Source organism: Syngnathus floridae, chromosome 15, assembly GCF_059516105.1.
Source record: "Syngnathus floridae isolate MCC-2025c chromosome 15, RoL_Sflo_1.0, whole genome shotgun sequence".
In the NCBI taxonomy this organism is placed as follows: domain Eukaryota; kingdom Metazoa; phylum Chordata; class Actinopteri; order Syngnathiformes; family Syngnathidae; genus Syngnathus; species Syngnathus floridae.
The window spans coordinates 3,941,878-3,958,497 of NC_142427.1; the positions used below are offsets into that span (position 1 = coordinate 3,941,878).

The 16,620-nt window shown below is 44.7% G+C and overlaps 1 long non-coding RNA gene across 1 annotated transcript; it reads right to left on the bottom strand.

The window, feature by feature from the left end:
* Window positions 1-4,796: 4,796 nt before the first annotated feature.
* LOC148385929 (uncharacterized) lies at window positions 4,797-16,329 on the bottom strand. The gene is made up of 3 exons (XR_015863252.1): window positions 16,207-16,329; window positions 16,004-16,081; window positions 4,797-5,950 (listed from the first exon to the last, which is right to left on the bottom strand). It is a non-coding gene; the product is annotated as an uncharacterized LOC148385929 (long non-coding RNA).
* Between the last annotated feature and the right edge of the window lie 291 nt (window positions 16,330-16,620).

A 16,620-nucleotide genomic window follows, 5' to 3' on the forward strand; every position in this document is an offset into this window, starting at 1 on the left:
TGCTCTGACAAGTGAAGTTGAACTTTTACCTAGGATTGTGCATGGCACAGCATAACTTTCTTTCTGTTAAGGGTTAGGGTTAGGGTTACTATATTTTCTGCGTTATTTTATTCTGTGAAGAACACAGAGAGGGTTATTTGATCTCAAAGGGTTATTAATATTCGGATATGTGTGGTGCACTGGAGTGTCAGCATGTTTTCTGGAAAACAATAAATGATTACATTTAGGGACACCTGCGATTGTCACACTTTTTTTGTGAGAAACTGACCCCGGCCCCCCCATCAGAGAAGGGAAAAGTTATGTGGCCCTCACTGGAAAACGTTTGGGGACCCCTGGCTTAGAGTGTGGTGTGTGCTTTGCCTGTGCTTGCCTGTGCGTCTGCTGTTTGCTGCTCTTGGCTGGGTTAGATTTGGATGTTTTTTAGGCTTGGCGTTATCTAATGCGGTTTTACGTTCATATTTGAGGAGAATTTTCGCTGGGCACAGGGAGCAGCTATCATAAAATGTATGACCAGGGACATAGCGTATTTCTCCTGTTTTAACCAGACATTTTAAAACATGTCGAGCGTTTGTGTTTTTTCTTTACTGGCCTGCCATCACCTCCTGTACCACCCTCGTCATCCATCTCTCCAACAGTTTTCACGATAAAATGTCACTCTTTTTAGTCAGTGGATCCTTTTCTTTTTGTCTCTCATTTTTCTACACACTGTTTCCACCTCACCATTGCGAATGAATGACATCCGGGTGTATGGGGGCACAGAGGAGGAGCATGGTGACCACTTGGAGAACGTGATGCAACGCATAGTGACTGCTGGCTTGAAGCTTAACAAGGAGAAGTGCCAAATCAAACAGGGCCAGCTGCGATTCCTTGGAGACCTTATGGATGGGTCCTGCATCTGGCCTGATCCTGAGAAGGTGGAGGCTTTCCATCAGCCAAGGCCTTCACACTATTGTTATTCTACTTTATTATTATTGTGTGAAGGCAAAGGCCTTCCAAATAAACCGGAAGTGACCTCAGCTTGACCGGACGTGCCTCTAATCAAACCGGAAGTGACCCAAATAGACCGGAAGTGACCCAAATCAAACAGGAAGTGACCTTATTTCAACATTAAGTGCCCTAAATACCTACATTTGCGCTAACTTTTGCAATTTTTGTCCGATTAAACCCGTTTCAACATTTTAACCCCAAAAGTGATCCTCCTGAAGCCGTTTTTTTCCTTTTGTTCCAAATTTCAAAACATTTTGGCGCAATTGTTTTTTTCTTTTAATTCCCATTCATTCTCTATGGGGATTCAAGATTTGCTCTAACTTCTACATTTTTCAACCGATTCAACCCGTTCCAACTTTCAACTGTTCATCTTTTGCCTTCCTATTCCACAACTTCCCACTTACCAAAAATTCTCTACAATTTTGTTTTTCTACTTTAATTTCTACATTTTTCAACTGATTCAACCCATTCCGACTTTATTCACTTTGTTCACCTTATGCTTACCATATTCACCACCTTGACCCCCACTTCCAGTGTGGCGGGCATCTTGGATTGACCCTGAAGTGCCCCCAATGAACCCAGAATGAACCGGAAGTGCCCCAAATCAAACAGGACGTGACCCCAAATGAACCGGAAGTGACCTTAGGTAAACCGAAAGTGACACCATATCAAACCGGAAGTGACCCCAAATAAACCAAAAGTGACCTTTTTAAATCGGAAGTGACCCCCAAATAAACCGGAAGTAAACTTAGCTAAACCGGAAGTGACCTATATTAAACTGGAAGTGACCCAAATAAACTGGAAGTGACCTGAATCAAACCGGGAGCGAACACTGTTTACAGTGGGGATGGCATGCTGCGAACCTTGACTCGGGACGTCGTGAGTCGGTGGGGAATACTTCGAAGACCTCCTCAATTTCACCTACACGCCTTCCATTGAGGAAGCAGGGCCTGGAGACTCTGAGGCGGATTCTCCAATCTCTGGGGTCGAAGTCACTGAGGTAGTTAAAAAAACTCCTCGGTGGCAAGGCCCCGGGGGTGGATGAGATCCGCCCGGAGTTCTTAAAGGCTCTGGATGTTGTGGGGCTGTCATGGCTGACACGCCTCTACAACGTTGCGTGGACATCGGGGACAGTGCCTCTCGATTGGCAGACTGGGGTGGTGGTTCCCCTCCTTAAGAAGGGGGACCGGAGGGTGTGTTCCAATTACAGGGGAATCACACTCCTCAGCCTCCCTGGTAAGGACTATTCAGGGGTGCTGGAGAGGAGGGTCCGTCGGGAGGTCGAACCTCGGATTCAGGAGGAGCAGTGTGGCTTTCGTCCTGGCCGTGGAACAGTGGACCAGCTCTACACCCTCGGCAGGATCCTCGAGGGTGCATGGGAGTTCGCCCAACCAGTCCACATGTGTTTTGTGGACTTGGAGAAGGCGTTCGACCGTGTCCCTCGGGAGGTTCTGTGGAGGGTGCTTCGGGAGTACGGGGTGCCGAGCCAACTGATAAGGACGGTTCGGTCCCTGTATCACCGATGCCAGAGTTTGGTCCGCATTTCCGGCAGTAAGTCGGATTCGTTCCCAGTGAGGGTTGGACTCCGCCAAGGCTGCCCTTTGTCACCAATTCTGTTCATAATTTTTATGGACAGAATTTCTAAGCGCAGCCGAGGCGTTGAGGGGGTCCGGTTTAGGGACCTCAGCATCGTGTCTCTGCTTTTTGCAGACGACGTGGTGCTGTTGGCTTCTTCTGGCCGTGATCTCCAGCTCTCACTGGAGCAGTTCGCAGCCGAGTGTGAAGCGGTCAGGATGAGGGTCAGCACCTCCAAATCCGAGTCCATGGTCCTCGGTCGGAAAAGAGTGGAATGCCCTCTCCGGATCGGGGATGAGATCCTGCCCCAAGTGGAGGAGTTCGAGTATCTTGGGGTCTTGTTCACAAGTGAGGGGAGGATGGAGCGCGAGATTGACAGGCGGATCGGTGCAGTGTCGGCAGTAATGCGGACTCTGTACCGGTCCGTCATGGTAAAGAGAGAGCTGAGCCAAAACGCAAAGCTCTCAATTTACCGGTCGATTTACGCTCCTACCCTCACCTATGGTCACGAGCTCTGGGCCGTGACCGAAAGATCGAGATCCAGGATACAAGCGGCCGAAATGAGTTTTCTCCGCAAGATGTCCGGGTTCTCCCTTAGAGATAGGGTGAGAAGCTCGGTCATCCAGGTCATCCAGGAGAGACTCGGAGTAGAGTCGCTACTCCGCCACGTTGAGAGGAGCCAGATGAGGGGGCTCGGGCATCTCATCAGGACGCTTCCTGGACACCTCCCTGGGGAGGTGTTCCGGGCATGTCCCACCGATAGGAGACCCCAGGGACTATGTCAGCTGGCCTGGGAACGCCTTGGGATCCCCCGGGATGAGCTGGATGAAGTGGCTGGGGAGAGGGAAGTCTGGCAGTCCCTCCTAAAGCTGCTGTCCCTGCGATCGGACCCCGGATAAGCGGAAGAAGATGGATGGATGGATGGATGGATGGATGGATGGATGGATGGATGGATGGATGGATGGATGGATGGATAAAAATGTGTTCACAAAATAAATTAACTTAATTATAAATCAATAATATCTTGTTTACAAAATAAATTGATAACTTAATAATAAATAAAGATTTGCTCATAAAAATTTAACTTGACCTCTTTTGGGATAAAAAACAACTTTTTTTTTCTCTTAAAATTGAATTGTTGCATTGAACATTTGATTTTGATTTGACAAGTATTGAACAAGCATTGAATAGTCTTGAAGCTTGAATGAGTCTTTTGCACTCATACTACATTTTAGTGAGAAACATGGGCTTGTACCTCACTTTGTCATTCTTGGTGGGAGGGAGGCAACTGCTGTGATCAAGTTCTTCTCCAGGCTCAGTCTGTTTTTTTGCTTTGCATTGCAGAGAACGAGGTCTCACATAAATATGTTGAGGCAAAGGGCAGCAGCTGCTCCAAAGCTTTCTGTCCCAGCTCAGGGTGCTCCTGCCTCACACACACCCAAAACTGTGTGAGAGTGGATGCGCCAAACTTCATCTGCAGGCCACGGTTAGATGCCACTTCCATCAGTTTTTCCTGGTGAGTGACAGGAAGCTTGCTTCTCTTTGCTTCAGACATTGGTTTCTCATCCAATACAGCTGTGCAGATTTCTCCTCCATGTCAGCAAAGTAGCAATGAAAGCCCTTTATCAAGTTAGCCAAATGTCCCACTATGACTAACTTCACTGGAGCTGTGTCCACATCTTCATTGGAGAGAAAAGCATCCACCTGAGGAAAGCAGGTGAAATCCTCCTGACCACATGCCCTTTTCCACAGCTCTTTTTTCTCCAGCAAACCACCCACCTTGTCATACAGGTTCAGGATGCTGGTGTCTTTGCCCTGCAGAGACACATTCAGTTCGTTCAGTTTGCTGAATATATCTGCCAGATAGCAAAGCTTTGCAAGCCAGTCCGCGCTCTCGAACAAGGTGGCATGGGGATCCATGCTCTGCCAGAAAGGTGTGCACTTCAGCTCCTAACTCCAACAGCCTGTTGAGTATCTTCCCTAGAGAGAGCCAGCGCACTTCTGTATGCAGGAGGAGTTGCGTGTGTTCAGCTCCCATGTTTTCACAGAGGCGGCGGAACAAACGTGCATTAAGTGGCCTTGACTTGATGAAGTTGATCACTTTGATGCTGTCGTTCAAAACATCATGCAACACGGGGCTCATTTTCTTGGACGCTAACGCTTCCCTGTGAATCACACAGTGAGTCCACTTAATGTTGGGATTTTCCTTTTTAATCCACGCAATGAGCCCTTTCGCACTGCCCGTCATTGATGCAGCCGCATCTGTGCAGACGCTGCTGCAGGATTTCCAGCTGATACCATTTTCAGAGTTAACGACATTAAAAATGTCCTCTGCGGTTGTTCTCCCCTCCAGACTTTTGCAGAAAAGTATGTGTTCACAAATGTCGTCAGTCTCAATGTATCTCACAAAAGCAACAAGTTGTGCGTTTCCACTGACATCTCTGGATTCATCCAGCTGGAGTGAAAAACAGTCGCCAAGTTAACACACAACTTGTTCGATAATGTCTGCACCCATTCAGTTTATTCTGCGACAAACAGTGTCATTAGACAAAGGCACAGTTTTTAATGTATCCGCAGATTTTTTTGTCTAGCATAGTTTCGGCCAATACAACAGCGGCGGGGAGCAGCAGCTCTTCAGCTATGGTGAACGTTTTTTTGGCTTTAGCTACGAGCAAAGAAACCGCATAAGAAGCCTTCAGGGCTTTGGGTGATGTGGTGGGGGCTTTTCGCATTGTGTCTTGGGATGACTTGAAGTCAGAAATTTTCCTCCTGAAGAACTCCAGTGGCTTACCAACATGGCATCCGTGTTTTGTGGTGAGATGCTGCTGGAGATGTGCCGGCTTCATGCTAGCGTTGCCTAATTTCTCCCCGCAAAAAAAGCACAGCGTTTTGGGTGGGTTACAACTTGTGGACGTAAATCCCATCAAACAATAGTCTTCCATGTACTGTCGGTACATCGTCGGCTCCGGTTTTGCCTTCATTTTTCACTTGTTTCTCCGTGTTTTCAACAGCAGCATCGCTGCTACGCTTTAGCCACATCTCCATGTTACAGTGTGTCATCAAGGCAACCGCAGGTGACTGCTATTGATTTGTGGAGAGTCCGTTTATTAAGGATTAATAAGGATCACCCCCTTTTGGATTGGGGAGGGGTATATGCTCCAGTCTGGCGGGCGTCAAGATGGCGCCAGTCGTGACGGCGCTCTCTTTGGCTGTCGCCATTTTGGTTTGCTGGCGCCATTTTTGGATGTGGACATGTATGGGCATGTATTTTTGTGAATCAAACCAGATGCAGCACCTGAGCCAGTGCGTTTAGGGATGAAGGGGAGAGTTTTGTTGAGAAAAAGAAGGGGAGGGGTGTTTGTATCAGTGTTTTGTTGAGAAAACGCATCTGAAAGAGAAAAAAATCAAGGTGTTGTCGCATGTAATTTCACAAACAATAGTAAAGTCAACGTTATTGGTGCCAAAGTTATTTGAAAGAGAAAAAATCAAGGTGTTTGACATACAATAGTTTAGGGGATCAAGGGGTGTGTTTTGTTGAGAAAAAGACATCTAAAGGAGAAAAAAATCAAGGTGTTGTCGCATGTAATTTGACAAACAATAGTAGAGTCAACGTTATTGGTGCCAAAGTTATCTGAAAGAGAAAAAGGAGAAGAAATCCTCTGAAAGAGATTGGAGGTCAGCATGGTGCCAAAGTTATCTGAAAGAGAGACTGTTGGAATCGTTTAATTTTGGAGGGAGACAGATGAAGGCCTCTGTTTTTATGAAGGTTGTCTAAGTTCAAAACATATCCTGATTAAAAACACGTGATACATAGAGGTGTGGTTTGAGAGAGGGGCTGGACCTGTTGTTGGTGTATTACGCCAGAGTATCGTGCTGCTAGTTCACAGAAAAGAGCTAAGCTAAAAGTGTGATGCTAAACTGCAAACCTGAAGCTCAAATCATGATAGCAGAAACGCCGGTCAGTATCCATCTTTGCCGTAAAAGCCCTGATGGCTTGTTAGACGCACCTAGGAAGAAACAAATGCATCTAAAGCGTTTGCAACAACGTCCTACAGAAAAACTTGAGCGGAGCTGGCATCTAACACCGGAGACTCTATGGGGATTTAAATTTTTTTACGAGATTGGTGAGTTGTCTTTCTTTATGAGAAATCAAGAGGGCTCTGGATCAAACAACAACTATGTGCAGACCGGAGCGTATGGTTCATTGAACTCAAATGACTGGGGTGTTTTAAATCAACTCCTGCCTGAGGTTTTGACCGAGTTTGTCAATGGATACGGATTAGACGGGGAGCTGAATGTAACTTGGATTTCCAGAATTACAGCCAGCGGAAGATGTTTTTTCCGGCTTAAAGTTCCTCCTCAAACTGTTGATGGGACAGAAGATAGAGAGGTAATCGACGTAATGTATCTAACGCTAGAAGTGTTTAATAGTGAATGTGGAGTTTTCCAAACAATACTGAATATACCACTGGCCGAGTGGTATGAACGAATGCAAGCATTTGGTGAGAGTATTACGGGACTCTTCCTATCGAGCCGTGTCTGGACAAACGTTGTCGGAGTGAAACGTAAACTGACTTTAGATTAACCCTTACTAAAAAAAATTAACTTTAAACTCCCCACCTCTGGCCCCTCACCCCATCCTCAGCACAGTAGCCTGCGCCCCCCTAACCCCCCTTTTTCACCTACAGTCACAGAAAGGTGGGGTTGTAGTCATTAGCATAACTATCTAAAATGTATAAGAGCGGACTTGCAGACTCCTCTTTCACACACAAGAGCTCGGTCTACACATCAGAGAAAGAAGATGGCTCAAAAAATCCTCGCCAAACGACTTTTACCAAGTTTTGTACCTATGGAACATGGGCCTGGGAATCACACTCTGGTCCAGCCCTGACAACTCTGGTGCAGCGACAGACGATGCTGACACGGCCTTCATAGCGACACCACGGCCAAGCACGGCGGCTGAACGACCGGGACCAACGCCAGCGACAGGGCTGAAAAGGTTTGAGATTCTTCCAGTGCCTACTCCCGACCCGAGCGATCGCATGTGCTCCTCAGGCAGTCCTGTCTACATTCTACCGTGGCACCATTGAGAGCGTCCTCACCAGTTGCATCGCTGTCTGGGGTGGTAACTGCAATGAACAGAACTTGAAGGCCCTGCAGCGCATAGTGAATACGGCTGGTACGATTATTGGTGCTTCGCTCCCCTCCCTGAAGGACATTTACACCTCCCATCTCGCCCGCAAGGCAACCTCGATTGCGAGAGATGTGAGTCACCCAGCTCACTCTTTGTTTGACCTTCTGCCCTCTAGGAAGAGGTACAGGAGCCTGCGCTCCTGCACCACCAGACTCGCCAACAGCTTCTTTCTCCAAGCTGTTAGGACCCTGAACTCGCTACCCCCTTCTGCGTAGCGTGCGGCACTGTTGCGCTATTTTCTGGAATGTCTGCTGTACGCGCACTTGCTCCTTTTTTTTTTTTTTTTTTTTGCTCCTCTTATTTATTTATTTGTTGTGTTATTTATTCAGCACGCTGTTGTCATACTTGTTTACTTGTTTGTCTGTTGTGGGCCATGTCTTGTCACCGTGGGATAGGGGGGAACGAAATTTCGGTTTCTTTGTGTGTCTTTGGCATGTGGAGAAATTGAGAATAAAGCTGACTTTGACTTTGAATGTCACCGGTCTGCCTCGACAATCTGCAGCCCGATTGTCTCTATGGAGCTTTGTCATCAACCTTTGATGGGTTTGAGACCCCTGAGACCTCGGCAATCACAATGGAGCAGCAGCAGCAACAGCAGCAACAGCAGCAGCAGCAACAGCAGCAGCAGCAGCGTAAACCGTGGTCCTCGTCGCGAGCCGTCGAGCTGTTTGACGACGCATGCGCACGCTATCCTGAAAATGGCATGGATTTGCCTTGCTCATCAGCCGATGACATAAGACTCATGCTCAATGCAGAGACAGAGGTGCCCCGGTGATTTTGGGGGGTATATAGAGCTGGCTGCGGGGGCGGACGACACAATCGTTACCAATTACCCCTCGCCCACAGCTGGAGACATCCCACTGATGGACCATGAGTTGGCATCATTCCTACGGTGACTTCGACGCCTGTGAGAGTCAACGCACAGCAGGAGGAACACAATATGACGGTAGAGCCTCTTAAATGGCTGATGGTTGAAGATTACATACGCGTGAAATTGATGGTCGCTCATCTTTTGTATGCTGCCTTAATTAAACATGCTAAAATGACATGTGACGGATGTGCTCTTGATGATCTTAGCCAGATGCACCATACATGTTTGTTTATTGAGGATCGAAGCTTTTATTTCTACGCGAATTATGAAGCAGTGACGGCTGAGTTGTACAATGCTGACTTCCTCCATACGTTGTCGACAATATTTTTCTATTTTAAAACCTTAGCATCTCTTATAAACATTCGCAATACTGCCATTCTCCACGTAGGTCTCATGAGTGCAAGATCTTTGCGTGGCTCCGTATGATCAAACAAGAAGTTTGTGACATTGTGTTGAGTAACAGCGAAGTCGCGCTATTATTTAGAACGTTTGGAAAGACACAATGGAAAATATTGTGAAAAAAATGTGGGCCCAATTGGTGACTATCCTAACAGTGTTTCTAGATTGCATCAAACACCAGCTGCCGAATGATATAACCGGAGAGCAGCTAAAGAAGTTTAAAACTCTAATAGGGTCCAAAGTAACACCATCTGTGTTATCTTCATTCATGCATTATGTTAAACCTTAGGGGTTGTAGAATTTCTTTTTTTACCATGTTTTTATTTTTACTGCTATGTGTTTTATACCAGTTTTTACTTATTAGTAATGTTTTTAAGAACTCGTAGATTTTTGTTTTTTTTCTGTAATAAACTATTGTGACCAGAAAAATGATTGTTTCTCTGTGTTTATTCAATTAAAAATCACAAGATGTCATACCTGTTTGTTTTATTAACAGCGTCACACTCTGATATCCATCAGAACGTACCTGACAATGGGTGGCGAGAGATGTCTTGAAAAGCTCTATTATAATGCTAAAAATCCAGCTAGTTTCGGGGGTGAGGCACGCCTACACAGAACAGCGGCTGTTAGCTGTAAAAACACTAACATTAAAAAAGTGAAAGCTTTTTTATCCGATCAAGATGCTTACACTTTACACAAACCAGCCAGAATAACTTTTCCTAGAAATAAAGTTTTTGTTCGAGGTCCTATGAGACAATTTCAAGCAGATTTATGCGATATGCAATCATTAGCACGCTACAATGATGGATATAAATATTTACTAACCGTGATCGATATTTTCTCGAAACGTGCATATGTACGAGTTTTGAAAGCTAAAACAAGTACGCAGGTCACCAAAGCATTTGAAGATGTCTTATCAGTTAGCGGCACACAATTACGCGTCCAAACAGACAAAGGGAAGGGATTTTTTAACAAACATTTCCAGAAATTAATGAAACAGCACAATATTACACATTTTGCAACGTCTTCCGATACAAAAGCGCAAACCGTTAAACGATTCAACAAAACGTTGAAGACGCGCATGTGGAGGTATTTCACAGCTAAGAACACACAATGCTACGTCGATGTAATTCAGGATTTTATTGTCAGCTATAATGACAGTTTTCATAGTAGTATAAAAATGACACCAAATGCCGTAAACGAGGATAATAAAGATATTGTTTTCACCAACCTGTATACAAACAATCCTTTCCACCGTGGGGACAGGTTCCGGTTCAATCCAGGTGAAACTGTGCGGCTTTCCAAATTAAGAGGGGTTTTTGAGAAGGGTTATTTGCAGAGTTACACAGACGAAATATTCAGAATAACACAACGTCTCCATCACGCTCCTCCCGTCCATAAAATATTGGACTTGGACGGTATGCCTATAGAAGGCAGCTTTTACGAAGCGGAATTACAAAAAGCAAAAATAAAAAAACAAAAAAAATTTCGCATACAGAAAATTCTTAAATCACGCACCGTGTCAGGCAGACGCAAGTTCCTCGTGCATTGGGTCGGGTGGCCGGCCACATTCGACAGTTGGGTACCCGCAAATAGTATTAAAGACATTTGACGTTCGATAAAACGGCCATTCTGTGAAAATTACAAGATGGGTGAAGGCCAGAGAGAATTCTACGTAACATTAGCGTCAAATGCTAGTATGCATCTTTTCAGCGAGAATAGTCTCTCAGAATTTAAAGTGGAATTAGCGCAACATATCGACTTAAAAGGTTCATGGGAGGTCGGTTTATGTGAGATTTCATACATCAACTCAATCCCTGACGTTCCTGAGAAAAAACGGAATTTCTATCTCAAACAGCCGAAGCTTCTTGCTCACAGAGGGGACGTATTCCAAGATGATTCAGAAACTCGACATATGCTTAAAATCCGGGGCGCCGTCTACGGCAACCATGAATCGTTAGCTTTGGGAATTCAAACTCTATTAACTAAAGCGAGTAAGTAAAAGATTGATGTCCAATTTGATCAACATAAACAGAGGTTCTTGTTTTCGGGCGATGAAGGTTTGAGAATTATGTTTAAGAGCCCTCTAGCATACATTGTTGGAATGAACCCTGAAGATTGGCTCTCGCTCAAACCGGAAGGCGTAAACGCACAACATCCTGCCGACAGACGAGCCGGATCATATTTCATGTTCGTCTACACTGACATCATACATCATCAGACAATTGGTGACGCCTACGCTCCAATGCTCAGGACTCTTCCTATTGAGGGTAATTACGGCGACGTTATAAACAAAACTTTTAATCCTGTTTACTATTTAGATGTGTGCAGAAGCCATATTGAAACCATTTCGGTTTACCTGCGAACAGACCTGAACAATCCGATAGATTTTAAATACGGGAAAGTCATTCTCATTCTGCATTTTAGATCGAAATAGTAAAAAATAATGATGACGTCAACAACGCATCCCGACCTGTATCGTTTTGTCGATTATTATGAAACACAAGTAGGGGGGTCATTTCAGGGGTTCCAAGGAAGCCCCGTTCAATATGGGTGAGGTCTGTGGTCTATTTTTGGAAAACTATTCCGCTTCGTGGTGCCGATGTTCAAAAACGGGTTTAACTTGGCGAAGCAACACCTTCAAGCCGCTGCTAAAAACATAGCAACGGATGTAGCAGGGCGCGTCATAGAGAGGATCCACCGGAAACAAGACACCGATCAACAAGGTTCCGGGCTAGCGGTATTGTCACGTGCGGGACTCCATCCTGGTGGGCGGAGAAAAAGGAGCGTTAAAAGAAAAAGGCGCTCGACCGATCTCAGACCAGTTGTCAAGAAAAGGCGGAGGAGACGCAAGACAGATATTTTCTCTTAAAAAATGGCTCTTCTACATTTTAAATCACTCGAGGCAACGTTATCAAGTTTGGACATCTTTACGGCACCCCTGACGCAACTCTCCATAGAAGATAGTTCTTATGTCGAATTTCTACCTTTGTCCGCAATTGTGGACCAGGGCCCCATAGAATTTTTTATACCCGGGGACAGCTCAAAACATTTTGATTTATCCGACACTTTACTACATGTTCGTTTAAAGGTGACGCGTAGGGATGGGACAAATATTCCGCCGCAAGAACAAGTTGGCATCGTGAATTTCCCGATAAACACAATTTTTAGTCAATTAGATGTTTCGCTGGGCGGGCGGCTAATCTCACAATCTAGCGCCACACACGCCTATCGGTCCATCATTGAGTTGTTGTTAAACTTTTCAAACGATTCTTTGGAGTCGCAATTCACAGCAGAAATGTTCGCAAAAGACACTAGGGGGCGCATGGACGCCATCGCTTTGGAAGAGGGCGTGGCTAACGCCGGCTTTGTACGTCTCGCGCAGCAGATTGCAGGTTCACGTGAATTTCACCTAACGGGACTGCTTCATGGAGATATTTTCTTTTCTGAACGTCATCTATTGAATAATGTGGATCTACGCCTGAAGTTAACGAGAGCTTCTGATGATTTCTGTCTCATGAGCGCTCCAGACAGCGACTCGTGTCTCAAAATACTAGGAGCATCCCTGTTTGTGAAAAAAGTAACAGTCTCACCGGCCGTAGCAATAGGCCACGCTGCAGCTTTACAGAAAGGTAACGCGTTGTATCCATTAACCAGAATCAATATGAAGACTTTCTCCATTCCTCAAAACTCAAGAGTCTGCTTATGTACTTTATTCAATGAGGTTTGAGCATATCTGTTTTTGTAGCGAGGCAGGACTTTTTGTATTTCGACCTCATTCCTTCAAGCCCTAGTAAATCACAACAGTTTCATGGGACGGAGAAATTTAAACCCGTTTAATTTTTTGCATTATAACATAAGAGTACTTGGCTCTTAGCCACGAAGGTCAACAAATACCTGCCAAAGCTTTTCAGCCCATTTTCGAAGCTGGGATATGTACACGTGAATTTCATAATCTATACACAGAAACAGGGCGTTTTTTGAAAGATCTACCTCTTTGTATCGATCAACAGGATTTTAGTCAAGGCTACTCACTTTTTGTTTTCAATTTAAGTCAGGCCAATGATTCTGGGGCTTTGTCACCCGTGAATAACGGTGTTTTAAGACTAGATTTGCATTTCCGTACGCTGCTACCACACACAGCAACTCTTATTGTATACGCGGCATACGATTCCCTTATTGAGATTAACGCCAAGAGTTAAGTATTGATGGACTATTATTAACGCCATGGACGGTCGTGAATTGGACTTGATTATGACTCGGATGCAGAGAGCGTTATTTGGAGGCGTTTTCGCAACGGACAAGTTAGCTGACGTCAGAGACACGCCCCCAAAATATTTCATCGTAAACACGCACCCGAGACATCTCCCCGGGGAGCATTGGCTCGCTTTGACTTTAGAATCGGACGGTTCAGTCACATTCTTTGACCCTTTTGGTCTGCCACCGGACAGTCCATATTACCCGTCAAGTATATACAGATTTTTGAAGAAGCATTCTAAACGGATAGAATACCAAAACGGCCAGCTGCAACACGAGCTGACAGACACCTGCGGTCAACACTGCGTGTATTATTTATGTTGAGGAGCGTATAGCACATCTGAGGTTGCACCTGTTGTGTCGATGTACCCTTGAATCAAATTGAGCATGCTATCGAGATTGGTGCTCTGACCGCTTTCGTGAGTCTGCGTGATCCCCTTCACTTTCATGACCGTCTGAGATGATCCTCGTGTTTTGTAAGCGTATGTTTTCGGCCCAGCTGAGACAAATTCTAAAATGCTGTCATTCGAAATCTTATCTGTCAAATCATCCAGATAATCCCCTAGAGGGAGAACACTTTCACCCGGTTTCACCGTGTACACGACGCTGTCTGTATCGGTGTAAAGGACACGCCTCTGTAAAATTTCTAAATAGCTGTACATTTTTAGGCGTGCATAGGCTGTTGTGAAACATGCTGCAGCCACGTTTGATGTTTTTGAGGCGGGTATCTCATTGTTTATGTTGAAACAATACTGCACAATTGAAATCTTTTCACTGATAAAATGGAAGAATTTCACATCGTACAGACCTGAAAACAGAAGTTCAAAAAAATCCTCATATTTTGTCACAATTTTTGTGTTTGTCATGTTCTCACGCTGCGCGAGTTTTCCCCATAGATTGTTAAGACAGAGTTTTGACACTTGTCTTTTGCCCGGGTTTATAGCAATTTTGGAAGGGTCTAGTTGGATACCCTGATGAATGGCGTACCTTTCTATGTATCTTTCTCTATCAGCCTGGTTGACCACGTGCGCCGGATAACCCTAAGATTCCTGTTTACCTTTTAGAAATGTTCGCATGTAATCATGGAAAATTGTGTCGCTCGTTCTTGTGTAATGCCATACTTTGGTAATATCTGCAACCGTGTAGCCGAGATCAAGTGCCTTAACAAATTCAGGGGTTGTCCAAACACCTGTCAACGATCTTTGCTCATCATTATGTGTACACGCCGTCTGCTGGTTGTTACACTCAGCGCATGTACGACACAGTGTGAAGACGAGTTTACCTTTAGCTGTTTTGAAGGGTAAAACAGGAAAATACAAACCACGGGGTGGGTTGACTGTGGCGCTGATGAAACCGAAATACGACCTGGGGTCTTTAAAATCACCGTGGATAATCGATGACCGATAGGGTAGGTGCCTGTACTGTTGATGAAAGGGTATAATGACGTCACATCAACATAAAAACACACGCTCGTTAGGCTCTGCCATGTATCTTAAAACGAATGGGTTTGTTCTGCCCCCAAAAAGAGCCTGCCTCGGTTTGAGCGGTGGAGGGAATTTGGTTTTTCTCAGGAATGCCGTCACCTCTATGTTCAACTTTTTCATTTGCAACCATTCATGCTCCCACATAATTACAAAGTGCACATCATGTTTAAGATGTAGGTCCTAAATTTTCTTTTGGGTGTTATCAAACCTCTCCTGAAAAGGGCGTTTTGTTGTCGGGCATATTTTAGAGAGGTCGTAGCATTCTGCGCAGCCATGGTGATAACACCCAAAATACTCAAACACTATTTTTACGCCCCCAATTTCAGAATAGCCGTCTACCATGCAGTTATCTATCCTAACTTCACCCCCGTTCAATGCATGTCTAATTTGGATATTTTGGCTGTGCATGATCCATTGCATGTACTGAATAGAGTCATGCGAAAAAGCTTTGTGGTGACGCATATAGTTGTCTGAAGGTGTAATGGCTAGTGTTTGAGGGGTTAGAAAATTAGTGCGAAAAACTTTCATGCACGCAGAGGCTATTGTCACAGCGTTGAATGGGTCTATTCCTGTGGCCTCAAAAAACTCGCTCCTGAATTTCTCACACCCCTGCATTAACAGGTCAACATCATTTTCGCAGTAGGTTATCGCCTGTTTAGCAAAATTAAACACATTGTTAGCTTCTTTGGCATACCATTCGTCAAACTTTGCTCGTTGAGAGGGTGACATTCACTCGATATCGTAGTACGTGGGGTCAGGGTGAGACCCTACGTAGTTTAGATGCTCTAAAGAGTTGAATTTGTGTGGGAAGTAACCCTTTGATTTGTCTTCAAACCCCAGGGCCTTAGGCATCGCACTTAGAGGCATCGTCAAGACTGAGAGAGAGTCTATGAATCGAGATTTTGTGTCTAAATCGACAAATGATAGAACTTTACTCCTTTGCATCAGAATGTCAAGTTTGAGACCTAATTCAAGCATTCTCCTTATCAGTATGTATGAATCAAAACCTCTCGCGTTATGTGCAATAAACGTAGTTTGTTTAAACCGAGGGTTTCGAGAAAATCTGAGAAATTCGTCAACACAATCTGTGCCAAACCACTGTTTCGTCAGTCTATTTGATTTGCAACAGATGAGAAAAGGTTTGTGTAAACCACCTACGTCTACATAGGTTTCGAAATCATAGTATACTACATTTTTGCACGGTGGTTGACTACATTAGATGAACGATTGACTCACCGTAGTCTGATTGTGTTAGGTAAACGTCGCTAAAGTCGTCGTCAGAAGATGCGTGGACATCGGCATGAACGATGATGTCTACAAACATTACATAAACATTACATCTTGTTTTATAAATAACCGCAGTGTATTATTATTATTATTTATTATTATTATTATTATTATCATTATTATTACGGCGACAAAGTAGTAACATGACTTACCTTTAACCATCTCGAAACAGCTTTTGACGCGCTTCAACTCCGTTGCTCAGAGCGATGGCTTGTCTTCTCAAAATGAGCGTTGGTCATTCACACTAAACCAACTTCAAATTCGACGGGGATAAGACCACGCCTATGGGATCACGTGTCGCGAGAAATCAGATAACTTTGGCCGCATACTGATGACGCACCAAAGGCTCTACCTCATCAGATAACTTTGGCACCATGCTGACGACACTTCAATGATTTTCTCAACAAAACTCCCCTTGATCCTCTAAACCAGGGGTGTCAAACGTACGGCCCGCCGGTGGGTTCAGTCTGGCCCGCAGGTTAAATCTGCATTATTAGAGAAGAATAAACTTAGTTTTCATTAAAATTTGCAGTTCCTATATTGTCCGCTGGGGGCGCTTTTTTAGT